Source organism: Rhineura floridana, chromosome 5 (genome assembly GCF_030035675.1).
Source record: "Rhineura floridana isolate rRhiFlo1 chromosome 5, rRhiFlo1.hap2, whole genome shotgun sequence".
In the NCBI taxonomy this organism is placed as follows: Eukaryota; Metazoa; Chordata; class Lepidosauria; order Squamata; family Rhineuridae; genus Rhineura; species Rhineura floridana.
Genome location: NC_084484.1, coordinates 83625051 through 83652845, shown reverse-complemented (window position 1 = coordinate 83652845; position 27795 = coordinate 83625051). Strand labels below are relative to the sequence as shown.

At 42.0% G+C, this 27795-nt stretch overlaps 1 protein-coding gene and 1 non-coding gene across 2 annotated transcripts in view; one reads left to right on the top strand and one right to left on the bottom strand.

The window, feature by feature from the left end:
• IL1RAPL1 (interleukin 1 receptor accessory protein like 1) overlaps window positions 1-27795 on the bottom strand; it is a 1273168-nt gene that overhangs the window by 1034644 nt on the left and 210729 nt on the right. The gene's annotated exons all lie outside the window — the stretch shown is intronic.
• TRNAS-UGA (transfer RNA serine (anticodon UGA)) lies at window positions 15969-16037 on the top strand. Its single transcript has one exon. It is a non-coding gene; the product is annotated as a tRNA-Ser (tRNA).

The window sequence follows — 27795 nt, the reverse complement described above, 5'->3', positions numbered from 1 at the left end:
ATGTCAAACAGTAGAGTTTGAATGCTATAAATAAGCCTGCAATACAAAATGTGGTGAAATATGGATGTTTCTAATTTGGAGGGAAGCACTCACTTGATAGGATTATTCTTGTCACTTATGTCAGGAGCAGCCTTTGAAACTACAAAAAATAAAATTTGACAGCATGAGCTTGCTTGGATTTTAATGTTATACTGCATTAACTATGTTCTGGCCTGACTACTCTATCAATGCACACACACACACACACACACACAAAGTGATTCCTTGGACATATGGGAGCTTCACAGCTGCTGCTTTCACATTTTTTCTTTTGCAAATCACCCAGGGAATATAGTTGATGTGTGATATACAAATACTTATAATAAATAATCCAATGCTCCTGTCTGTGCATTTGTACTGCACCAACCTCCCTGCTGCCTCACACCTCCCACTCTCCTTTCTGGTAAGCTGCACCGACTCAGCTGTTGGGAAGTCATGTGAGTAAGGCCACCCACCACACTGTCTGCTACAAGTATGAAATCTCCCATCTTGCTGAAATATCCCTTCCCAGCAGATCACAGGCGGGATCATGTCTTGCATTGCAGAACAAGTTTATTCTATTTCTACCATCTTACTTGGCTGACACAGTTCCAGCCGAGAAAACAGGATGGATAGGGATGAGGAATACAATCCACTCCCAGATGTACCATGAAATCATAATACCTCAGTAGACTGCCGATTGAGTCTCTGGCAACAACCAGCCAGAGCAGGTCAAAACAACAGATGAAGGAAGAAATTTCATCTTGGATGCTGAGAAGAATGAACCATTACTAGAAGAAGCCATGTTAACTGGATGGTCTGCAGAAGTTCACTTTCTACTGACACGCAGAGGAGTCCTCTCTGGTGGCACCAACCCTAAGGATTCTTCTTCCTTTCGAGATAAGGGGGCTGCTAAACAGTGTTGACTATGTCTTGGAGAGACACTACCTTGAAATAGATGCTTGAGGAAAATTTATGCATAACCTACTGCCATTACAGTTACAAAATAGTGGGGAACAGGCAGTGCACAGCTAGTGGAGGCAGCCACCTAAGTACATAATTAAACTTTTGATGCTGATAGAAGGCTGAATGCTTCGTGCTAGGACAAACCACTTGCACACATCTTATGAGATGTAGTGATAGTTAATGGTTTGGGGTGAGGGATGGGTTGTTGCCTTTCCACACACCCTAAAAGTATCCAGAGTTTTTTGAGTGATCCAACTGAATATTCAAAACTCCAGCACCTTCTGTAGGGCACCCTACCTTACCTTGGAGAATGGGAATGCACAGAACACTGTCACTGCCCACTGAGAATCATGTTCCAATACTGTCCATAAAACACAGCATTCTGCATGTTGATGGGAGTATTCCTTTCCCCTTTTCAAGTGAAAGTGTGCTGCTGTTGCTGCTGCTCATCCTCGGGAAGGGGAAGGAGCAGATGGAGGAACAAGTAGTTTGAGCAGGAGTGCAAGCATAACCAATGCTCATCAGCAGGGCTGGCCCCAGACATGCCGGGGCCCTTGGGCAAAAGCCTGCCCCAGGCCCCAGCGCTCCCCTTCCGTGACTCATGCACGGCAAGGGCTTCGGGACTTCGCCATTCCCTTCCTTAACTTACCTTGTTCTGCGGTTGCACACGCAGCGGTGCCCTTAAGAAAGATGGCAGCTGAGGTTTCCCTAAGGAGCTGAAGCCTCTGCCGCCATCTTGGTTCATGGCAGGGATGCGAGCACACAGCACACATGTGTGCCATCAGCCAAGATGGTGGCAGAGGCTTCAGCCCCTTAGGAAAACCTCAGCCACCATCTTTCTTAAGGGCACCGCAGCGTGCACAACCGCAGAACAAGGTAAGTTAAGGAAGGGAATGGCAGAGCTCCGACACTCTCGCCCTGCGATCCACGGCAGAATAATCGTGGAAGGGGAGCAGAAGGGGCCCCTCAGGGGCTCCTGTAGCCTCAGGGGCCCTCAAGCCAGTGCCCCACCTGGCCGCCCCTTGGAACCAGCCCTGCTCATCAGTCTATAGTTGCTTCCATTCTGAACACAAAAAAATCAAGAATTGAAGCAGCAATGCTTGCATACTTTTTATTTTCCTTCTTGGCCTAATCTTACAGTCTTCTTGATCTTGGCCTAGCACATTCCCCAGATACAAGATGTGTGGCAAATCCTTATGTCTCTGCTTCTGCACACTCACTTTTGGGGATGTTGAATTATTTATATTAGAAGAGAAACAAACATTGCCAAATTGCAAGTTAAAAATAAACCCTAGAGTATAAGGAATGGAAACATGTCATCCCATCTAGGAGATGCCCAGATCCCTAGTACACTGAAGTCCATGTCCCCATGGTACACGTACACGTACACACACAGGGAGAGAGAGACTCTGCCCCCTGCGTGCTCCTATTGCCAAACCCCCATTCACTCCAGTCTCCAACTCCTTCATCCCTGCCAACCCACTACTCCAACTCCCCAGCACCCCTCAACAACCCCAGACTCATTGCCGACCCTTATGCCTCCAGGCACCCCACTCCCCTCACCAACCCACTTGCTTCACCTGTTCCTTCTCCTCTACTCTGGATGAACAGTGCTGCAGCACAGGTAGGCCATGCACCACAGCGTAGCAAGGCTGCAGACCGGCCTCTAGCCCATCCACCCAGTCTTACCCTGCCACCTCCCCACCCCGCCACCTCCCTGGAAGAACACCACTGCCACTGTGCAACACACTGGTAGGCTAGCCAACCACCACCCCAGTCAAACTGCCCCTGTCACCTTGCCTGCTTGCCAAGGTGGTCCATAGTAGGTGGTGTGAGTGGCATGCAGGTGTGGGGGGGAACCATTCATGCTACAGTTTGCAATGCCACATGTCTGTGACTCTGCAAACTGCAGCATGACACTTGCATATATGTACATACACATATATATTTACACATGCAGAGAGGGAAAGAGAGAGAGAGAGAGAGAGAGAGAGAGAGAGAATTATAGAATTTCTGAGTTTTTTATTTAGTGGTTTCCCTGACAACTAATTACAGAATCAGATATTTAATATCTAATCATCAGAAACCAATTTGGGTTTACATGCTTGAAGCCTACTACTGTGTATGAATACCCTTGGTATTCATGGGCCATCTTGGTGAGATGGGTATTGGAGCCACTGTTTTACTCAGAGAATAGCATTGGGTGACTGTCTTTCAGCCCCCTGGCAGTTGTGCTGTGGGGTGCCGCAGGGTATCATCTTGTCCTTCATGTTGTTTAACATCTATATGAAGCCCTTGGAAGCAGTCATCAGGAGATTTGGGGTGAGGTGTCAGCGGTATGCTGATGATACCCAGCTCTATTTCTCCATAACATCTGAATCAGGAGAGGCCGTGCAAGCCCTGAACCGCTGCCTGGACTCAGTGGTGGGCTGGATGAGGGCCAATAAACTGAGTCTGAATCCTAGCAAGACGGAGGCGCTGTGGGTTGGTGGTTCCCAAGTTCAGATAATTGGTCAGTTGCTTGCTTTGAATAGGGTCATACTCCCTCTGAAAGAGCAGGTCCGTAGTCTGGGGGTGCTCCTGGATCCATCTTTGTATCTAGAGGCCCAGGTGACCTCCGTGGCTAGGAGTGCCTTTTACCAGCTTCGGCTGGTAAGACAGCTGCAGCCGTTTCTGGACCGGGATAGCGTGACCACTGTTGTCCACTCACTGGTAACTTCCAGGTTGAATTACTGTAATGTGCTCAATGTGGGGTTGCCCTTGAGGTTGGTCCAGAAACTGCAGCTGGTGCAAAATGCGGTGGAGAGACTGATCACTAGGGCAGGGTATCACCAACATGTCACCCTGCTGCTGAAAGAATTGCACTGGCTGCCCATTTGCTACCAGGCCAAGTTCAAGGTTCTAGTTTAGGTGTACAAAGCCCTATACAGATTGGGACCAGGATACCTGAAAGACCGTCTTACCCCTTATATACCCAGTCGATCACTGCGCTCTGCAGGTGAGGGCCTCCTGCAGATACCATCTTATCAGGAGGTCTGTTCTGCACAATAGGAAACGGACCTTTAGTGTGGCGGCACCTACCCTGTGGAATTCCCTCCCTTTGAATGTTAGGCAGGCACCATCTTTGTTATCTTTTCGGCTCCTTTTGAAGCCTTTCCTCTTTCAACAAGCCTTTTAAGTTGAGACCTATCCCAGTCTGCGTCTGTGTTAGAATTGCTTGTTAATATGTTTTTTTTTAAAGATGTTTTTAAAGCTTTTTTAAAAAATGTTTTAATGTTGTTTTCTTTTAATGTATTTTGAGGTCTGTTTTTATGAGGTTTTAAATTATTTTTAGCACTTCTGTTTGCCCCCCTGGGCTCCTGCTGGGAGGAAGGGTGGGATGTAAATCAAATAATAAATAAATAAAATAAACAAATATTAAATACTTCCTGGTATTTGACAGAGAGTGAAGGTAGATTCTGACACAGACTAATAAGCCAAATTAATAATGCTTTAGGGCAGACTGTGTGGTGATGAGAAGCAAATTTGCCATACATTCTCAGAATTCTATTCACCAACTGGTTTGCTTTCCATCCATCTTTTGAACAGAACCTTTTTCGGGGGGAAAGATTAAAAAATCAGTGCCACATATATGAAAAGGTAAATGGTAGAGAATTTAACAAAGTTATTTCATAATCAGATAACATGAATTTTCAAGTTTGCATTTATGGGAAAAGGGGCCCTTAATATTGAATTTAAAAATATATATTTTCTCTAAAATATACAAAATTTGACTTATAACTCAACCTTATATATTAGTGAATAGGAAAGAAACTTTAGTGTAACAATATCACATAATGACTGAAAGGAATATGGGAAAGATTAGCAAAAACTATTTGGGATGCAATTGTTTTTAAATCACTTTAAAATCGTAACCCAGTGGCATAGTTTGTACAAAAGCAAACACTAAAGACATAATGTTTGATGAATATGCCCATGTATATTGCACTTTTGGCAGATTAGTAAACAAATATTTTCCCATTGATAGCTCCATTGTGTATTAAAGGTGAAAAATATAGGGAAATCATATTCTATTTATTATCAGCAGAAAAACACCTTCAGCAGCTAAATATTAAGAAAGTTCTGGCATTTCTAGTGCCTTTTGGCTTGTAAAGATATGGGATATAGCTAACTTAATAAATCTGATAACATGATTAGATTTTGAGACGGAGCTTTTTAGGGTGGTACGAGGGCTTCTACATTCTGGCCCTCATGATACTAAGGAAACATCGGAAGCCCGCTGCAACGAATTTGCGGAGCACTTCCAGGACAAGATTGTATGCATCCGTCGGGACTTAGACTCTGATGTTATGACAGATGAATCCATTGAAGTGTCCAGAGCGCGGCCTTGTCCTTTATTATTGGATGAATTTCAGTTGGTGCAGCTCGAGGAAGTGGACAAGGTGCTTGGAATGGTGCGGGCGACCACGTCTGCTCTGGACCCTTGCCCATCTTGGCTGTTGAAGACTGGCAGGGCTGTAACCACCGGCTGGGCCAAGGAGGTAATAAATGCCTTCTTGAGAGAGGGCGTAGTCCCTGGTAGTCTCAAGGAGGCAGTAGTAAGACCTCTTTTAAAGAAACCTTCTTTGGACCCAGATGTGTTGAACAACTATAGACCAGTGGCGAATGTCCCTTTTTTGGGCAAGGTTTTGGAGTGGGTGGTCGCTGGCCAGCTCCAGGCGCTCTTGGATGAGACCGATTATCTGGATCCGTTTCAATCCGGTTTTAGGTCCGGTTTTGGCACTGAAACAGCCTTGGTCGCCCTATATGATGACCTTTGTCGGGAGAGGGACAGGGGGAGTGTGACTCTGTTGATTCTCCTTGATCTCTCAGCGGTGTTTGATACCATCGACCATGGTATCCTTCTGGGGAGGCTCGCGGAGTTGGGAGTTGGGGGCACTGCTTGGCAGTGGCTCTGCTCCTACTTAGCGGATCGTCGCCAGAAGGTAGTGCTTGGGGAACATTGATCGACACCCTGGACTCTCCATTGTGGAGTCCCTCAGGGGTCGGTTTTGTCCCCTATGCTCTTTAACATCTACATGCAGCCTCTGGGTGCGGTCATCAGGAGTTTTGGAGTGCGTTGCCATCAGTACGCTGATGACACGCAGCTCTACTTCTCCTTTTCACCTTCTTCAGGTGAGGCTGTTGCTGTGCTGAACCGTTGCCTGACCGCGATAATGGACTGGATGAGAGCTAATAAACTGAAACTCAATCCAGACAAGACTGAGACACTGTTGGTGAGCTCTTTCCCTGCCCAGATGGTGGATGTTTCTCCTGTTCTCGATGGGGTTACACTCCCCTTGAAGGAACAGGTTCGTAGTTTGGGGGTCCTTTTTGACCCTTCCTTGTCGCTTGAGGCTCAAGTGGCCTCGGTGGCACGGAATGCGTTCTACCATCTTCACTTAGTAGCCCAACTACGCCCCTATCTGGACAGTGATGATCTTGCCTCAGTTGTTCACGCTCTGGTAACTTCTAGACTGGATTACTGTAATGCGCTCTACGTTGGACTGCCCTTGAAGACTGTTCGGAAACTTCAGCTAGTGCAAAATGCGGCAGCCAGGTTGTTGACGAGGACCAATCGGTCCGCGCATATAACACCTGTCCTGGCTCGCTTGCACTGGCTACCTATTTGTTTTCAAGCCAGATTCAAGGTGCTGGTTTTGACCTATAAAGCCTTACACGGTGTGGGACCGCAATACCTTGTGGAACGCCTCTCCCGCTATGAACCTACCCGTTCACTTCGTTCAGTATCTAAGGCCCTCCTCCGGGTACCAACTCACCAGGATGCCCAGAGGATTGTTACTAGATCTAGGGCCTTTTCTGTGGTGGCCCCCGAACTGTGGAACAGCTTACCGGAGGAGATACGCCTGGCGCCTACGGTTCTTTCTTTTAGGCGCCAGGTTAAGACCTGGCTATACTCCCAGGCATTTTAATGTTTAATGTTTTTATGTTTAATGTTTTAGTTTAATTTTGTTGCTTTTTGTTACTGATTTTATTCTAATATTGTATTTTAATCTTGTTTTGTACACCGCCCAGAGAGCTATTAACTATGGGCGGTTTAGAAATGAAATAAATAATAATAATAATAATAATAATAATAATAATAATAATAATAATAAATAACCCAAACTTAATAACTAATTATTCACTGGGATAAAATGTGGGGATTGCATCTAATTGTTTGAATGAATGTATATTCATTATAAGGTTACAATCTGGATATTTGACCTGGGGGTTTGGGATGAGATGCCATCAACATGCAGATTGGTTTAATGCTGCTTTGTACTTGTTTTTATTTCTGTCGCCTGGATTTGTGTTGCTCTTTCCCTTAAATTTGATTTCACAGTAATTTTAGGGCAAAATCCAACTCACATTTATGCCAAGCTGAGGGGAGCTGGATGTGGCAGATCTCCAGCTGAGCTGGCTGGGTCCTGGCTCAGCCAGGCTATGCCAGCTGAGTCCCTCAGCCCGGCTCAGCTAGCTCAGCTGAGACCAGAATAAGTGAAGCCAGTATAAGTACTGAAAAAGGAGCATTCGGGGGGGGTGTCAGGGGAGGGGATGAGGGGAGGGGAATTAGGCCACATCCAGCTTGTGTTCGGAGGGCTCCTGCAGGTCCCAATTCAGGCAAAATTTACACCAGGAAAAAGGTCAGTCTAAGAAAATAAATACAATAGAAGTCGATGGAGAGGACTTACTCCCCAGCAGGGGTATTTCAAAGAGCAGGCCCATGCAGCTCCCAGCTAAGCCAGCATTCAGCCAGCCCAGAGACTCCTGAACAGAAACTGGATGTGGCAGAACTTTACCTCGATTTCTCTTGTACTAATTTCTCTTGTACTAAACAAGAGTTTCTTCAGTCATCCATTTAGGTCTTTCTCTCTTTTTAACTAGAGGTGTTGTCTTTTTGCATTCTTCCCTGATAACGTCTCTGACTTCATTCCATAGTTCTTCTGGTTCTCTGTCAACTAAGTTTAAAGCCTCAAATCTATTCCTTATTCGATCTTTGTATTCTTCTGGGATGTTCTTTAAATTGTATTTTGGCATTATGATTGCTTTGTTGTTCTTCTTTAACTTTACTCTGATTTTTTATATGACCAGTTCATGATGTACTGCAGTCTGCTTCTGGTCTTGTTTTTGCTGAAAGTATGGAACTTCTCCATCTTCTGCTACCAATTAGATAATCAATTTGATTCCTATATTGACCATTTGGTGATGTGCACGTGTACAGTCGTCTTTTCGGTTGCTCCAAAAATGTGTTTGCAAGAAACAAATTATTGACTTCACAGAATTCGATAAGTCTTTCTCCTGCTTCATTTCTATCTGCTAAGCCCCATTTCCCCACAATTCCTAGTTCTTCTCTGTTCCCTACTTTTGCATTCCAGTCCATGTATTTATTTATAGGAATTTATAGCCCACTCTTCACCATGCAGTCCCACAGCACTGCTTCCAAAGTTCAACAGAGGAACAGGCTGAAGACAGAGCTCCTTGCATTTCTCCATCCAGTTCTGGGTGAGTGGAGTCCTGTCTCTCTTCTCCAGGAACATTTGAAACACCTGACCGTAAAAGCCCTATAAGGATGGGAGAAATATTTTTTCCAGGACTCACACAGGTGACTGAGCCAGCCCAATACTGATCCTTGGAGAAAGCCATTTCTCCATTGAGAAGTGTCCACTCTGCTTTCTGCTCTTTACCGGTTACCATAGCTTTGGCTATGGGGAGGTATATAAATACAATAAATAAATAAATAAATGATACTGACCCATAAGAGGGCCTGTTCTCTTATCCCATCACTGCTATTTTTACTTACAAGTCTTTTAAAATTATTATTATTACTATTAGAATATATTAAGAATATAGAATATATAGAATATAAACTTTAGAATATATTAAAACAAAATAACCTTAAAAACATATCAAAACATATTTTTTTAAAAAAAGCTTTAAAACATATTAAAAAGGAATTCCGACACAGATGCAGACTGCGATAGTGATACAATTTATCAAAAGCTTTTTGTAAGTACACAGTTTCGACTGGATCATCCCTGCCCTACATGCTTGTCACCAGTAAATATCAATGTTAATAAAAGCAGGTGAGAAAGAAGTCTAGACACATAATCAGTTCTCCCATTTACTAAAAAAAATTAGGAATTTCCAAGCGCCTTCAGCAAATTTCCTATTTCTTCCTCCATTGATTTACACACCTAATTTCCATTCTCTCAAAAGTCATACACACAAAATGTTGGCAAGCATGTACATGATTGCTACCAATATTGAAGTCATATTTTTCTACCAAAGAAGCCCCTGAATTAACTGACACCATTATTTTCTACTCCATTCCACCTTTGTGGAAGACCTATGTCGTTATAATATACAAAAATGTATGGTAATCCAATCATTACCATTTATGGTTTGGACATTTTATGGCTTTCTATCTCACTTTTTTTTTGCATGCATAGGGAAAATGACAAAGAATATGCATTCAGGAGCTTTTAAATGGTTATACATTACAACCCTCCTAATCTGTGAGGATAGACTTAAAGGAAGGCAGAACAAAGGACAGAACTTCTCTCTCTCTCTCTCTCAAGGAAAATGGCACCAACATAGACATCAAATTTAGTTTTTACTTTGCTTGTTAGAAACTTGCAAAAACTAAGACACAGTTTCTACATTACTGATGTGAGTAAAATACTGAAATCCTATATCAAGAACCTTTAATGTTTCTTGACAATAAAGTTTCATGAAAATAGTCTCTTCAGACTACCATGGATGACTGTACTGACAAAAAGAAAACATGAAGGAACACAAATTAAATGATAAAATGCTCAGCACACTCTTATACCTTATGTGTTGTATTCCTACTTGCAATGCTGTAAATTTTAATTACACTTGGACAAAAATGAACATTGTGTAAAGGTGTGTTTACAAATCTTTTCTATACTCACAAGAGATTTAGATCACTTTAGAAGTGCCTTACAAAAATAGATACCTTTGAAAACTCAAGCGAAAGAAAGGCTTTTGTTTCTATGCTCATTCACCAGGCTCATTAGACTATGGCTGCTTTCACACATGGGCTGACTGCGTTTAACAGATTAAAAGGGTAGTGCTTGTGCCCCGATTTCTAAAATCCCTTTCACACTGCAGTACCTGTTACGTTAAAGAAGAGCAGCTTTTTCAGCTGTTTTACCGGTATTTTGCGCAACTGCCTTTCACATGGCTTGTTTTCATCCCTCATCCATTATACACATGCGCACTGTTCCCCACTGTGTAGGAGGTCTAAGATCTCATCCTGTCGCCATGCAAGCCCTCTCCCTCTAGGATCTGACTTTTTAAATTGTTTTAGTTGTATAAAGACGGGGGGGTGAAATGCTGCTGCTATCTGCATTGATGCCGGAATACTAGTATATCAGGCAAAACAAACAAACAAACAAACAAAAAACAGCATAACTAAAGGGCAGGAACGCACTGCATGCTGGGATGCCTGTCACATGAGCGGCTACAGCTAGTGAAAAACTCCTGCAATCTTCCAGGTTCCCAGCCTTGCTAACAGATTATTTCTGGTATCATTTATCATGGAAATTTACACTAAACTTCCGCTACATTCCACTAGAATTCTGGAGCTAGCTTGTGAATCGTGTGAAAGATCAAATATAATAAGCAAATTACGAGATAAGAAATCGTCAGAATAATGGAATGAAGTGCAGTGTGAAAGCAGCCTATATGAACTAAATCTTCCACTTCATCCTGAAAGGGACTATATGCTTTGAAGCTACTTGTCTTAATATTTGCTAACTGCAATTATATGCTGCATTTCAGCTCTATTAGAGTTTTGAAGGTGGATCACAACATAAAAATAATTACACATTTAAAATTAATTTTACAAACAATAAAGAAAACAACACACCAGCTAACAGGTAAAATAGCTGTCAGATAAAACATGCACACTATCTCCAAAAGCTTTGCAGAATTAAAACATTTTTACTGGCTTTCTAAAACCCTGACAGAACTATCCTTCTACTCCTCAGTGTGTGTGTTTTTGGAAGGAAAATGCTATCAAGGAAAGGGGACACCACCTTCCCCTCCAGCGCTATGGTTATAATCCAAATCCCCCTCCCCCAGATCGCTATTTAATTAAAACACACATACACAAGTGAGATTCTGTTCACTTTACGATCTCCAGGTCTCCGGTTTTCACCTGGGGACTCTGGATTTCTGGGGTCCTCTCCGGGTCTCCGAGTGACCCACCTTAATCTTTCGACTCTCAGCTTTCATTTAAAAATAAATAAATTTGTAGGTGGTCTGTTTCAAGAGCTATACACCAAAATGTCAGGCCCGCACATCTCTGTTAAAGGAGCTTGTAGCTGCCTGCTCTAACCTCACCCTTTCAGATTTGTAGCCCTACATAAAGTCAGGATTGTGATTTGTTGACCTCCTGGCAGTGCCTGGACCCCATTGAAAGGCCAGAAAACTGTTGTTTTTCTTGCTTATCTGAAAATCTCATAAATTGAGTAAGTACATAACTTTCAGTCTTTTTCTCTCTTGTGTGCAGGAGTCTAACAAGTTTAAATTTTCCTGGGCTGTTGCAGAGAGCAGGGCAGATAGCCAGCTCTATTTCTCTGTAACATCTGAATCAGGAGAGGCCGTGCAAGCCCTGAACCGCTGCCTGGACTCGGTGGTGGGCTGGATGAGGGCCAATAAACTGAGCAAAATGGAGGCGCTGTGTGTTGGTGGTTCCGGAGTTCAGATAATTGGTCAGATTCCTGCTTTTGATGGGGTCATACTCCCTCTGAAAGAGCAGGTTCATAGTCTGGGGGTGCTCCTTGATTCATCTTTGTCTCTAGAGACCCAGGTGACTTCAGTGGCTAGGAGTGCCTTTTACCAGCTTTGGCTGGTAAGACAGCTGCCTCTGTTTCTGGACCAGGATAGCCTGACCACTGTTGTCCACTCACTGGTAACCTCTAGGCTGGATTACAGTAATGCGCTTGATGTGGGGCTGTCCTTGAGGTTGGTCCGGAAGTTGCAGCTGGTGCAAAATGCAGCTGTGAGACTGATCACTGGGGCAGGGTATTGGCAACATGTCACCCTGCTGCTGAAAGAATTGCACTGGCTCCCATTAGCTACCGGGCCAAGTTCACGGTTCTAGTTTTGGTGTGCAAAGCCCAATAAAGCTTGGGACCAGGATACCTGAAAAAACATCTTATCCCTTATATACCCAGTCAATCACTGTGCTCTGCAGATGAGGGCCTCTTGTAGATACCATCTTATCAGGAGGTCTGTTCCACACAGCAAAGGAAATGGACCTTTAGTGTAGCAGCACCTACCCTGTAGAATTCCCTCCCCTTAAACATTAGACAGGAACCATCTCTATTATCTTTTCGGTGCCTATTGAAGACCTTCCTCTTTCAACACGTCTTGTAAGTTGAGACCTTATCCCAGTCTACATCTGTGTTGGAATTGCTTTTTAATATGTTTTTAAACCTTTTTTTTAGATGTTTTGAAAGCTTTTTTAAAAAAATCTTTTTAAAGATGTTTTGTTTTAATGTTTTTTAAAGTCTTTTATGATGTTTTAAAGTGTTTTTGGTGTTTTTGTTTGCTGCCCTGGGCTCCTGCTGGGATGAAGGGCGGGATATATCAATCAATCAATCAATAAAACATGAAGCTTTAATCCAATACTTGCTTTTCTGGGAGTAAAGTTGCATACCCAGAGTAAACCTCACTGAATTCAATAGGACTTTCTAACAACACTGTGAGGTAGAGTTGCCGACTGGAAACCAAGGCAGCTCAAAATAAGGAATAAATCCCTTTAAAATCCAGTAACCATAAAAACAAGTATAAACAGTTGCAAAACAGCTTAAAGCGGCATGATTCTGAATTTGGGGTTCGGTGAATGAAGTTCCTTATCACTTGAGGTTACAGTCATATGCATGCTTCCCTGTTTGAGTAAGCCCCACTGAATACATTAGGTTTCTGGGATACTTCTACTGTATATTTGTTATAAGAAACTACATCAAGTCAGATAACTGGTACCTAGTTCAGTGTTGTCAGGGGTGGCCTCAGGTTCTGGGGGGAGGAATAGTCCCCTTCATACTTCTTCCCCTACCCATACAGAGGTCAGCAGTAATAGCTGGTGCCAAGACAGGCATTGCAGGGAAGTGATCTCAACAGCTGTTGTTCCTAGCTATCACTTATTATATAAAAAAAAAGAAACCTCAAAAGCAGAATCAGTAAGTATTGCCCAGCATGGACCCAGCAAATAGGTATGATGAAAAAGCCATTTTTTTCTGAGTCACAAAGAAGGTTATAACTGATATTTTAAATAACAACTTTAAAAATTGGTGCTGTAAAGGGATTTTGGAAGCCTGTGATGTACTATTAACCCCTAAAAGTGTTTGCAGTATTATTCAGGAAGCCATTTCACCTATGACAAAAGATGAAATACTGTTTTAGCCTTCTATGGTCTTTCTCATAGGAAATGGAAATAGGCTCTGAGCTAAGCATCTGAATACATTAAGATTAACTAATCAACTTTAAGTGCATTATTTTCAGTTTTCTTAGTGATTCTAAGCAGGATAGAAATGACTCTAAAGACTGTAGGAATAAGAAAAAGGTCCTTAAATACCACATGGCAATTAATATCTCATCATGGCTGAGGAATACTTGCAGCATGGAGTTGAAGGGGGCTGACTCAAAAGTGTTATGATTTTTTCCAGTAATTTACACTTGATGCCACCTGCTGATTGAGGATTAAGGTAGTTCAGATAAAAGTGCTTAAATTCAACCAACCCTAATGAGAAAAGAAGTCCAACATGGGTGGGAGTTTCTAAAAAAAGGAAATTCTAAAGCCACAATGGCAAACAATTCCATCAAGGAAAAAAAGGGGAAGACAGCAGATGAAGTCAATGTGGCTTCACAAAAAGATTAGAGATGACCTAAAAACAAAAAAGGACACATACAGGAAGTGGAAGGAAGGCCAGGCCACAAAGGAAGAAATACAGACAGGTAGCACAGAATTGCAGGGATGGCATCTGGAAGGCTAAAGCTGAGAAAGAGCTGAGGTTAGTGAGAGATGCCAAAAGCAACAAAAAACTTTCTTTAGCAAATAGCAAAAGACAGAGAAAAGAAATGGTGGTCCAGCCACTCAATGAGGATGGCAAAATGGTAACAGATTACAATGAAAAGGCAGAAGTGCTCAATTCCTACTTTGGCTCAATTTTCTCGCAAAAGAGGGTCTATGACCATCCTGGGAAACATGAAGTTGAAGGGGCAGGATTGCAGCTTGAAACTGATAGACAAATGCTCAAGGAATACCTAATCACTTTGAACAATTCAGAGCTGCAGGGCCCGATGAACTGCATCTTAGAGTATTGAAGGAACTGGCTGAAGAACTCTTGGAGCCACTGTTTATTATCTTTGCAAAATCGTGGAGAGGGGTGAAGTTCCAGATGACTGGAGGAAGGCTAATGTTGTCCCTATCTTCAAAAAGAGCAATAGGGAGGAACTTAAAAACTATAGACTAGTCAGTCTGACATCAATCCCTGGGAAAATTCTGGAGCCGATTATAAAGTGGTCAGTCTGTAAGCACCTTGAAAACAACACAGTGATTACTAGAAGCCAACATGGATTTATCAAGAACAAATCCTGCCAGACTTATATTATCTCATTTTCTGAATGAGTCACCTCCCTGGTAGACTATGGGAATGCCGTGGACATAATATATCTCAACTTCAGCAAAGATTTTGACAAAGTGCCCCATGATATTCTGATTAGCAAGCTAGCTAAACGTGGACTGCATGGAACAACTATCAGGGGGATCCACAGTTGGCTACAGAATCGTACTCAAAGAGTGCTTATCAATGGTTCCTTCTCAAACTGGGGGAGGTAATGAGTGGGGTACCACAGGTCCTGGGTCCACTGCTCTTCAACATTTTTATTAATGAATTGGATGAGGTGCTGGGAATGCTTATCAATTTTGCAGATGATACAAAATTGGGAGGGATAGCTAATATCCTGGAAGACAGAAACAAAATTCAAAGTGATCTTGATAGATTAGAGCACGGGGCTGAAAAATGAAATTTAACAGGGATAAGTGCAAAGTTCTACATCTAGGAAAAAGAAACCAGATGCACAGTTGTACGATGGGGGATACTTGGCTCAGCAATACTACATACGAGAAGGATATTGGGATTGTAGTTGATCACAAGCTGGATTTGAGCCAACAGTGTGATGTGGCTACAAAAAAGGCAAATGCTATCTTAGGCTAAATTAACAAAAGAATAGTTTCCAAATCATGTGAAGCATTAGTCCCCCTCTGTTTGGTATTGGTTAGGCCTCATCTTGAGTACTGTATCTAGTTCTGGACACCTCACCTTCAGAAGGATGCAGACAAACTGGAACGGCTTTAAAGGAGGGCAACAATGACGATCAGGGGACTGGAAACAAAGCCCTATGAGGAGAGACTGAAAGAACTGGACATGTTTAGCCTTGAGAAGAGAAGACTGAGGGGCGATATGATAGCACTCTTCAGGTACTTGAAAGGTAGCCACACAGAGGAGGGCCAGGATCTCTTCTCGATCATCCCAGAGTACAGGACCCGGGATAATGGACTCAAGTTTCAGGAAGCCAGATTTCAACAGAACATCTAGAAAAACTTCCTATCTGTTAGAGTGGTATGACAATGGAACCAATTACCTAGTGAAGTGGTGGGCTCTCCAAACACTGGAGGTATTCAAGAGGCATATGGGCAGCCACCTGTGGGGTATGCTTTAATTTGGATTCCTGCATTGAACAGCGAGTTGGAGTCCATGGCTTTATAGGCCCCTTCCAACTCAATGATTCTATTATTCTAAATGTATATCTAAATAGATGTGCTGTTAGATACACTTAACAAGACAAAGAAAATGAGTGTACTGTTTAGCATTTGTTCATGCTCAAAAAAATTAAATCTACAAAGAGCTGTAGCTCAGTGGTAGAGCATCTGCCTTGAATGCAGAAGATCCCAAGTTCAATCCCTGGCATCTCCAGGAAGAGCTGGGAGAGACTTGTTCCTGAAACCCTGGAGAGCTGCTGCCAGTCAGTGTGGACAATACTGAGCTAGATTGACCAATGGCCTGATTCAATATAAGGCAACTTTAGCAACCTAAACATAAAAATGGGTGGAAAGAAAATGGAATGTTGAAAGCAACTCTGTACAGTTACCATCAAAATTACCAGTTGTCTTTCTTAAGATTAGGATGATTAATTAATATCTATCCAGGATGACTCAGGTGTCTTCAGGTTTGATTTCTATCCGGAATGGTTTGGACAAATATCTGAAAGCCTCCCTCAGTCTGATTTTACCCGATTTACTTTCTGCCTTGAATTATTCATAGGTATGTGTATGTGGTGCAAATTCTTGTGCAAAGGAGACTTCTAGTGGAGGAACAAGGTAGCATCAGTTTTGACTGGTTCACCAGCCGCATCCGAAGAAGGCAGATTTCGTCTTAGTAACATATACACTGATATGCTGGATGCATTACTGTAATTAACTATTTGTGGGGCTGCCATTAAAGATGGTGGGAAAACTTCAGTTGGTGCAGAATGCAGCACCAAGAAAGCTCGTAGGAGTTAAGCTTTCTGATCATATCATACCTATTCTGTGTCTGTTACACAGGCCTTTAAGCCTCTTCTGGGCTCCATTCAAGGTGCTGATATTGACCCCTTGAAGCCTTGCCTTCACACAAATGTATCTGCCCAAACTTAAAGATTAGCATCTGCTGTCTTGTGAAAGTGGTTTGGTTGACGAGTATCAGGGACAGGGTTGTATCTATGGGTGCCTCATATTTCTGGAATGGCCTCCCCATTCATATGATCTTCCATGTAAACATTTTTAATATTGGTCTGCATTTTATTGATTTTATGTTTATTACATTTAAGAATGGTAGTAGTAGTAGTAGTAGTAGTAGTAGCTTGTTACCTGAAAGTCTTCAAGTGACTTATAACACTGTTAAAAATACAAATATATTATACCATAAAACAAACAAAGAATATTATACCAAAAAATATTATACCATAAAACAAAACAAAAAAACCCTGTGACGGCCACAGGAAGCTTTGGCAGCACACCAATTACAAACAACATAATCTTAGTCTATCAAAAACTGGGGGGGGAGGGGGAAGATAAGTCTTCATCTGGCACCGAAAAGATGTCCGCATATGTGCCAGGTGGACCTCACTGGCGATTTCGTTCTACAGATGGTGAGCCACAACTGAAAAGGCCCTCTCCCTTGTTACATCCTCTGAGCCTCCGTTATTTTCCTTTTCTTTTTCTACTACTTTTTTAAATCTTGGAATTTTAATATTGTATTTTATTGATTTGGTGTAACTTATCTACCAAGCTTTGGTTTAAATTTGGGTGGGAGATTATCTGTACAGTAGGGCCCCGCTTACCGGCGCCTCGCATTCCGGCGTTCCGCTAATGCAGCAGCAGGAAATTCCCCTTTTTAAAGCCGATTTAGCGATTTCATGACATTTTACGACATTTTAGCGTCATTTTCGCGCGACGCCCCATTATAGTCTATGGGTCCCGCTTTACGGTGATTTCTGCTTTACGGTGGGGGCCTGGTCCCTAACCCGCCCTATAAGCGGGGCCTTACTGTATCTGCTGTACAATAAAAAGGTGGGGAGAACCCCAGAATAATGATACTGTTCACAGCGTTTTCCTTTGGGAAGGAAATGGGCTTTTCCTCTGCCCAGTGTCCACCTACCCAACCTCCTCCCCTCCCTCCCCTCCTCCTCCCGATCTCCCCTCTCCCTTACTCCCAACTCTACCCCTCCTCCCCTCCTCCTCCTCTCCCTTTCTCTTCCCCTCTCCCCCTTTCCTCCCCCTCATCCCCTGTGCCCTCCCTCCTCTCCCTAATGGTCAGTTTCACCTATCCTAAGCATGACTGCCAGAGAAATGACTCCGTGAGCATGCAAATGAACAATCCATTCTTAGCAAACTTGCACAGGATATCATTTCTTACATTCTGGATTAAAAAGCAGAGAAATTCACTAAAAGGCAAAACAAAGGCTTGTGGTTTAAGAATGTACCTATAAAAATGCAAATGTATTGCCTTCAAGTCGATTCCAACTTATGGCAACCCTATGAATAGGGTTTTCATGAGGCTGAGAGGCAGTGACTGGCCCAAGGTCACCCAGTGAGCTTCATGGCTTTGTGGGGATTCAAACCCTGGTCTCCCAGGTCGTAGTCCAACACCTTAACCACTACACCACACTATAGTGAACAGATATTTCGATCAAACTTTGAAAAGCAGGGGAATTGGGCAGCTATAGTGAATGCACCAGGGAGGCAGGAGACCTGACCTCCTCTCTGAGATACTGTACTACCTACAAATTTGTAAAAATGCAAACACAATATAGCTTGGTCTTTCATAGTCCAATCCACTTCCTCTGTAGCTTGGAAGAATTTGGTAATATGTCCATGTGCTTCTGACCATATGGTGAGTGGTGGCAACATCTGCAATCAGGACTGCATCTCCAAAAATGGAGAATTACATTTTTTGTATATTTGTTGGTGTTGTTCTCTGGGCGGTTTACAACAATTAAAAACATTAAAAACAAATATACAAATTTAAAAACACATTTTTAAAAAGCAATTTTAAAACACATGCTAAAATGCCTGGGAGAAGAGGAAAGTCTTGACCTGGCGCCGAAAAGATAACAGTGTTGGCACCAGGCACACCTTGTCAGGGTGATCATTTCATCACTTGGGGGCCACCACTGAGAAGGCCCTCTTCCTTGTTGCCAGACTCAGAGCTTCCCTCCGAGTAGGCACCCAGAGGAGGGCCTTTGATGTTGATCATAGTGTACGGGTGGGTTCGTGTCGGTAGAGGCATTCCATCAGGTATTGTGGTCCTAAGTTGTGTAAGCCTTTATAGGTTAAAACCAGCACCTTGAGTCGAGCTCGGAAACATACAAGCAGCCAATGCAAGTGGGCCAGAATCAGTTTTATATGTTCAAACCATATGGTACCTGTTACCAATCTGACCGCTGCACTTTGCACAAGCTGCAACTTCCGAACTGTCTTCAAAGGCAGCCCCACATAGAACGTATTGCAGTAATCTAACTTGGAGGTTACCAGAGCATGGACAACTGAAGCCAGGTTATCCCTGTCCAGATAGCTGGGCCACCATCCAGAGTTGGTAGAAGGCACTCCATGACACCGAGGCTACCTGAGCCTCAAGTGACAGAGATAGTTCTAGGAGAACCCCCAAGCTACAAACCTGCTTTTTCAGGGGGAGTGCAACCCCATCTAGGACAGGTTGGACATCCACCATCCGGTCAGAAGAACCGCCCACTAGCAGCATCTCAGTCTTGTCTGGATTGAGTCTCAGTTTATTAGCCCTCATCCAGTCCATTGTCGCAGCCAGGCACCGGTTCAGCACATTGACAGCCTCACCTGCAGAAGATGAAAAGGAGAAATAGAGCTGCATGTCATCAGCATACCGATGGCAATGCACTCCAAAGCTCCGGATAACCGCACCCAATGGTTTCATGTAGATGGTGAATAGCATGGGGGACAGAACTGACCCCTGCAGAACTTTGCTTCTTTCCTGTGTTACTACTATCGTGAATGGCCAACCCAAATTGTGTTTGCATTTTTACAAATTTGTAGGGCAGGACAGTAACTCAGAGAGAAGATCAGGTATTCTGTTCCTCTGCTGCATTCACTATAGGTACCCAATTTCCTCTAAAGGTTTGATAGAAATATTTGTTGGCTGCCTGCAGAAGAGTATAAGGGAAAACTGAATAGCCTCTGTCACCTTGGCTGGAACTAATTGTCATTTGGTTCCACATCCTTCAAGGAAAGGAATTGGAGAGATGTTACACAGAAGTACAGGAAGAAATTGATCACACACCAAAACAAGATGTGCTGATAATCATGGGGGATTGGAATGCAAAAGCAGGGAATACAGAAGAACTAGAAATTGTGGGGAAATGGGGCTTAGGAGATAGAAACTGTGTACTTACAAAAAGCTTTTGATAAATTGTATCACTATCGCAGTCTGCATCTGTGTCGGAATTCCTTTTTAATATGTTTTAAAGCTTTTTTAAAAAAAATATGTTTTGATATGTTTTTAAGGTTGTTTTGTTTTAATATATTCTAAAGTTTATATTCTATATATTCTATATTCTTAATATATTCTAATAGTAATAATAATAATTTTAAAAGACTTGTAAGTAAAAATAGCAGTGATGGGATAAGAGAACAGGCCCTCTTATGGGTCAGTATCATTTATTTATTTATTTATTGTATTTATATACCTCCCCATAGCCAAAGCTATGGTAACCGGTAAAGAGCAGAAAGCAGAGTGGACACTTCTCAATGGAGAAATGGCTTTCTCCAAGGATCAGTATTGGGCTGGCTCAGTCACCTGTGTGAGTCCTGGAAAAAATATTTCTCCCATCCTTATAGGGCTTTTACGGTCAGGTGTTTCAAATGTTCCTGGAGAAGAGAGACAGGACTCCACTCACCCAGAACTGGATGGAGAAATGCAAGGAGCTCTGTCTTCAGCCTGTTCCTCTGTTGAACTTTGGAAGCAGTGCTGTGGGACTGCATGGTGAAGAGTGGGCTATAAATTCCTATAAATAAATACATGGACTGGAATGCAAAAGTAGGGAACAGAGAAGAACTAGGAATTGTGGGGAAATGGGGCTTAGCAGATAGAAATGAAGCAGGAGAAAGACTTATCGAATTCTGTGAAGTCAATAATTTGTTTCTTGCAAACACATTTTTGGAGCAACTGAAAAGATGACTGTACACATGGACATCACCAAATGGTCAATATAGGAATCAAATTGATTATCTAATTAGTAGCAGAAGATGAAGAAGTTCCATACTTTCTGTGAAAACAAGACCAGGAGCAGACTGCGGTACAGATCATGAACTGGTTGTATTGAAACTCAGAGTAAAGCTAAAAAAGACCAACAAAGCACTAATAATGCCAAATTACTATTTAAATAACATCCCAGAAGCATATAAAGATCAAATAAGGATCAGGTTTGAGGCTTTAAACTTAGTTGACAGAGAACCAGAAGAACTATGGACTGAAGTCAGAGACGTTATCAGGGAAGAATTCAAAAAGACAATACCTCTAGTTAAAAAGAGAGAAAGACCTCAATGGATGACTGAAGAAACTCTTAAAATGGTTAAAGAGAGAAGGAAAGCAAAAGCAAAAGGAGACGGAAACACAGTCAGAACCTAAATGCAACAATACAGCGACTAGTACGTAGGGACAAAGAGAACTATTACAAGTTACTTTACAGAAATAGAAGAGAACAAAAAGGGTAGAACAAGAACCCTGTTCCAAAAGATTAGAAAAATGAAAGGGAAATTTAAACCATGAGTAGGGATGTTGAATAATCAACAGGGAGACACACTGACTGACCGAGATCAAATAAAAAGAAGTTGGAAACAATAATCTGAAGAAGTCTATGTGTGGAGATGCCAGGATGACAGATTCATTCACGGAGGAACCATATGATGAAGAACCAGAAATTTTAGAATGTGAGGTGAAAGCTGCTCTTAAAATACTTGGAAGAAACAAATCAGCAGGAATAGATGGCATACCAACAGAGTTGCTACAAGTTACTGAGACTGAATCTGTCCAAATTTTGATAAAAATTTGTCAAGAAATATGGAAAACTAAACAATGGCCCACAGACTGGAAGCGTTCAATATACATCCCAATTCCAAAGAAAGGGGATCCCAGGGAATACAGTAACTATCGAACTATTGCCTTAATATCCCATGCAAGTAAAGTAATGTTCAAGATTCTACAACAAAGGCTCTTACCATATATGGAGCGAGAACGTCCAAGCTGGTTTTAGAAAGGGAAGAGGCACCAGAGATCATATCGCAAACATACGTTGGATAATGGAACAGACCAAGGAATTTCAGAGGAAAATCACCCTGTGCTGTAAAGCCTTGGACTGTGTAGATCATGAAAAACGATGGAATGCTTTAAAAGAAATGGGGGTGCCATAGCATCTGATTGTCCTGATGTGCAACCTATACTCTGCACAAGAGGCTACTGTAAGGACAGAACATGGAGAAAGGGTGTGAGACAGGGGTGTATTTTATCACCTTATTTATTTAATCTATATGCAGAACATATCATACGGAAAGCAGGATTGGACCAAGATGAAGGAGGTGTGAAAATTGGAGGGAGAAATATCAATAATTTAAGATATGCAAACAATACCATACTATTAGCAGAAACCAGTAATGATTTGAAACTAATGCTGATGAAAGTTATATAGGAAAGCACAAAAGCAGAACTACAGCTGAACGTCAAAAAGACTAAAGTAATGACAACAGAAGATTTTTGTAACTTTACAGTTGACAATGAGGACATTGAACTTGTCAAGGATTATCAATACCTTGGCACAGTCATTAAGCAAAATGGAGACAATAGTCAAGAAATCAGAAGAAGGCTAGGACTGGGGAGGGCAGCTGTGACAGAGCTAGAAAAGGTCCTCAAATGTAAAGAAGTATCACTGAACACGAAAGTCAGGATCATTCAGACCATGGTATTTCCAATCTCTATGTATGGATGTGAAAGATGGACAGTGAAAAAAGCGGATAAGAGAAAAATCAACTCATTTGAAATGTGATGTTGGAGGAGAGCTTTGCGGATACCATGGACCACGAGAAAGACAAATAATTGGGTGTTAGAACAAATTAAACCAGAACTATTACTAGAAGCTAAAATTATGAAACTGAGGTTATCATACCTTGGACACATAATGAGAAGACATGATTCACTAGAAAAGACAATAATGCTGGGAAAAACAGCAGGGAGTAGAAAAAAGGAAGGCCAAACAAGAGATGGATTGATTCCATAAAGGAAGCCACAGACCTGAACTTACAAGATCTGAACAGGGTGGTTCATGACAGATGCTCTCGGAGGTCGCTGATTAATTGGGTCGCCATAAGTTGTAGTCGACTTGGAGGCACATAACAACAACAATTGTCATTTGGTTCTATTTCCTGTGTCTCTGGACAGGATCCTCACCCAGATAGGTAATGCAACCCATGCTGAACATGTCTGCAGTAAACGATAAACTCTAGAAATCTATGCTCAATTCTATAATTGCAAAATGTGACTAGGCATTTGTCATATGGAACGAACAACGCCCAACAAGAACATTTGGTATAAACTGATAGTGCTTTACAAAACAGGCAAACATCAAAGACATTGAGAGTACAATCCTTACCATGTCTCCTCAGAAATAAGCCCTACTGAATTCTGTGGGGCTTACTACCAGCCAGTTAAGTGGAGTTAGGACTGCAGCTTAATTTGTTATCATACAGGTTATAATGCAGCATCACAATATTACCTGCTCTGAATTTCCACACGGTACACACATAACTACTTTAATTTTCATCTAATAGCTTCTAAACACAACATAAAATCTAAAATCGGATAAGAGGGACACCATTACCAAAAACAAAGTTGAACTGTGTTAAAGGCAAGGGACCATCACTAGCAGTGCAAGTACCAATGTAAATAACTGTTAGCATGAAGTCAACTTTTGTAAGATTCTGTGTCTCCAAGATAACACTACATGTATTAATATTCCATTTGCAATATAACATAACGGGATGCTAATCATACAACTAGATGTTCAATCCAATTTTTATTGAAAAATTAGCTCATTTTTATCTTATTTAATATATATCCAAAGATTTATAACAGTTCTGTATCACTGTGTCACTCCCCACAATTCTGATGCCACTTGGCATGCCAGTCTTCTGCTGCCTAAAATTCATCAGATATATATGGCCAGGTGACAGGATAGGTGAAGATACAAGTATAGTAGGAGAGAAAGATATAAACATGCTCTGCTCAGCTATTACAACTTTATGTGCTGCGATGTTAAATAAATAAATGAATAAGACTTGGCAGCAACACAATTCCTTTAAACAACTGGAAGAAGAAAGGCATCGTAAGCCTTTTATTTTATTTAAATTTGTTAGTTGTTTTTCTTCACAAAAGTGAAGCCCAAATGACTTATAATCAATGAAAAAATTAAAACCAGTATAAAAACTTATAAAAACACATAAATATAGCAGCAGCAGAATAACCCACCCCCTATAAGAGGCTACAACATCAAGAGCCTCCCAAAAGTTCTGAGAAGGCCTAATCTCATGTTGCTACCCTCCACACCTCCCTCAGAGGAGACACATGATGCTGAACACAGGGTCCAGGTTCGTTCATATGGGAGAGGTGCAATAGTGTAGTGGCAAATTCCGAAGTGCAGGGTCCCTTCATTATACTCACAACACACACCCTGTTTTCCATTTTTCCTCTTCTCTCTTTCTGTCCCTGTCATCTCACAGGTTCAATAGATATCCCTAGAAACCAATCAGCATGAAAGGAGAGGCTGCATGTTAGCTATTGAGAAGAGTCTTCTCCATGGATGGCTCACCTCCTTTCACTCTGATTGGCTCCAGTAAGCACAGAAGGACAAGGACTATTCTCAGTGGCTAATACTCTCCCTTTTCATGCTAATTGGCTCATTTATAGGGACCTGGCTGGGACCCTGCTTCCAAAAAGGCAACGGGTCTATGATCTTCCATGAGCCCAGATGACTACACCACTGGGGAGGTCTTCCATGGGGTTCTGAGCTGTATAAGGCTGTATAGGTCAAAACCATCACTTTGAACTGAGCCTGGAAACGAACTGGTAGCCAGTGCAGTTGTGCCAGAATAGGTGTTATGTGCTCAGACTATCTTGCCCCAGTGAGCAATGTGGCTGCTGAATTGTGCACTAGCTGCAGTATCTGAACTGTCTCCAAAGGCAGCCCCACGTATAATGCATTGCAGCAATCTAGCTTAGAGGCTACCAGGGTATAGACAACAGAAGTCAGACTATCTCTGTCCTGATAAGGTCATAACAGGGCCACCAGCCAAAACTGATGGAAGGCACTCCTCGCTACCAAGGCCACTTGAGCCTCAAGTGACAGTAATGGATCTAGGAATACCCCCAAGCTACACATCTGCTCCTTTAGACAGAGTGTAATCTTATCAAGAGCAAGCCACATCCCCTCCATCCTTTGCAGGGAACCATCCACCAACAGTGCCTCGGTCTTGTCTGGATTGAGCATTAGTTTATTGGTTTTCATCCAGTCTATTACTGAGGCAAGACATTGTTCTAGCATATCCACTGCCACATCAGATGTAAAGAAGAGACGGAGTTGTGTGTCATCAGCATATTGCTGACAATGCACTCCAAATCTCTGGATGACCCCACTCAGCAGTTTCATGTAGATGTTATACAGCATGAGAGATAAAATCAAACCCCGTGGAACCCCACACTGAAGGCTCCACTGCACTTCTGAATTTGCCACTATACTACTACATGGGGCCAAATAATACTCCCAATCACCACTCTCTGAGAGCGACCCTCCAAGCAAGGCTGAAACCACAGTAAAGCAGTGCCATCCACTCCCAACTCAGGCAGCCGTTCCAGATGAATACCATGGTTGATGGTGTCGAGAACTGCTGAGAGATCAAGGAGAATTAATACGGAGACACACCCCCTATCTCTCTCCTGTCATAGGTCATACAGGACTACTAAGGCAGTTTCTCTGCCAAAACTGGGTTTAAACCCTGATTGAAATGGATCTAGAAAATCAGTTTCAGCCAAGATAGCCTGAATCTGCTCAAGAACCTTGCCCAAGAAAGGGAGAAAGGAAACTGTGAGAACTTATTCTCTTTTATCCTCAATCTCTTAAACAAGGTAGGTAATTGGATGAATTATCTTTATTTGAGGTTAAAAACCACACATGGCTGAAATTCTCTTTAAAAGAAATTCATTTTAAAACAAACAGTAAAATTTCCCACAAAGGAACACAATCTATTTATTGAAGAATAACATGTTCACTCCCTCATCCCTACAATTTGACAATTCCTTCTTTAAAAAATATTATTTATATTAAGTATCTAGTCTCAACTTTTTAAAAAAAGATTCTTCTTTCAACTTCTTCACAGATTGAACAATTGCACTTTATTGTGATTTTCTGAATGATTTACTACATGTTTTAACTGTAAGTCAAACTGTGTTCCAGGGTTTAAGGGCTAAACAAATGTAAACGTGATTTTGTGACTCCTTATACTAATTCTTTCATGTTAAGAGAGTTATTAGGGTGAACTATAAGAAAAAAATATGGCTGATTCATTCATTACTATGGAACTTTCAGCAATATTTCTTCACATAAGGATTCCCACTTATGGATTAGCACTGGAACTATTGTCTCACCTCAGTGATTCATTGTTTGTAAAGTTCCGCTAAAAGAGATTGGGATGGGACACAATGCAGGCTACAAGGTTACAATGCAATCAATATGCAGATTACATCAAGCTCTTAATCATAAGGAAGAGACAAACAACCCCAGCTGTCCTTGCATCTGAGGGAAGCTGCATAACAGAAGTAGCTAATCTTAATTAAGATGAATCAAATACTAAAGGAAGATCACATCTCCTAAGATTTCAACTTGCCATGAAGAAATTGGGGTTTTTTTTGGGGGGTGGGGGTATCTCATTCCTTTCAAACAATGCTTTAACAATTCATTTATTTTCTGCAAGAATAAAACCATGGCTTCATCCAATGTCCACCATCCCTTCCAGTCTGTGAAGCACTCCATAACTTGTCCTTGTCTCTCTGTGTTTGTGTCATCTAGGTCAGCCCTGAAGCCAGCCTTCCTTGTTAGGTGGGGCAGCCACATTTCTAGGTGAGGCATTTGGGGACAAGAAGTGCATAAGTTCAGCAAACCCTCCACCTCTCAATGGTGGAGAGGATGTGACAGCCAGCCCGGAGGAAGGGAAACACAGTGACCTTCCCATCACTCCTCCTCAATCCAGAGAGTGTGTTAGCTTACATGAATGAAGTTTGATCTGTTGAATTGTCTCACCTTTTTTTGAAAGATCCCCAGGAACACCAGACTCAAAAAACTCAACTTTGCCTTTAGGTACAGTTCCCTTTCACCCATGGTCTGTCCCTATGTTTTGATTCTTCATGAACTGAAATACCTTGGTAAAGACAGTGAGCTCCTGAGCTTGGCTTTGATGCTGCATTAGGTATCTCAGTTTTAGATCCCACCTAAAAAACAAACTTGCCCATACTACAAGTTTAGGGAAGGGCAGAGGGAAAATAAATACTATACGGTGCCTTTGTTAACTCTTCCTGGAGAGTCCCTCGTTCTAGTCTTGTTCCTAGCCTTATTTCCTTTCCCTTGGACAATCAAGAGAAATTTTAACTGGCTGCTATGCAAAGAACAAACTAAGCAATTGGAAACCAGTTGTGGAAAGCAACTGGATTTTTTTTTTACTGGTTGATTTTTCTGTCCAGAAATCCTGAAAAGGCTCATGCTGAGCTGCACATATTGGGAAAATCAGAAATTAAGCCCGAGTTACAGCACAGGTGTCCAGCTAGCCAGCTAGCTAACTGTAGTGTACATAGCAGTATTTCTATTCCTGTATGCTTTTTTCATCCTTTGCCATCAAGTACTCAAGAAAAAAAAGAAGAAAATAGCTACTATGATTGTGAATATAGTGAGTGCTTTAAAAGAGTAAAGGATAGCTATTTTTTCAGACCACTTTATCTCTTTAGAGGAAGGCAATGATAAACCACCTCTGAATACAGCTTACCATGAAAACTTTATTCATAGGGCTGCCCATAAGTCGGAATCGACTTGATGGCAGTCCATTTTTTAAATCTCTTTATTAGCCCCCAA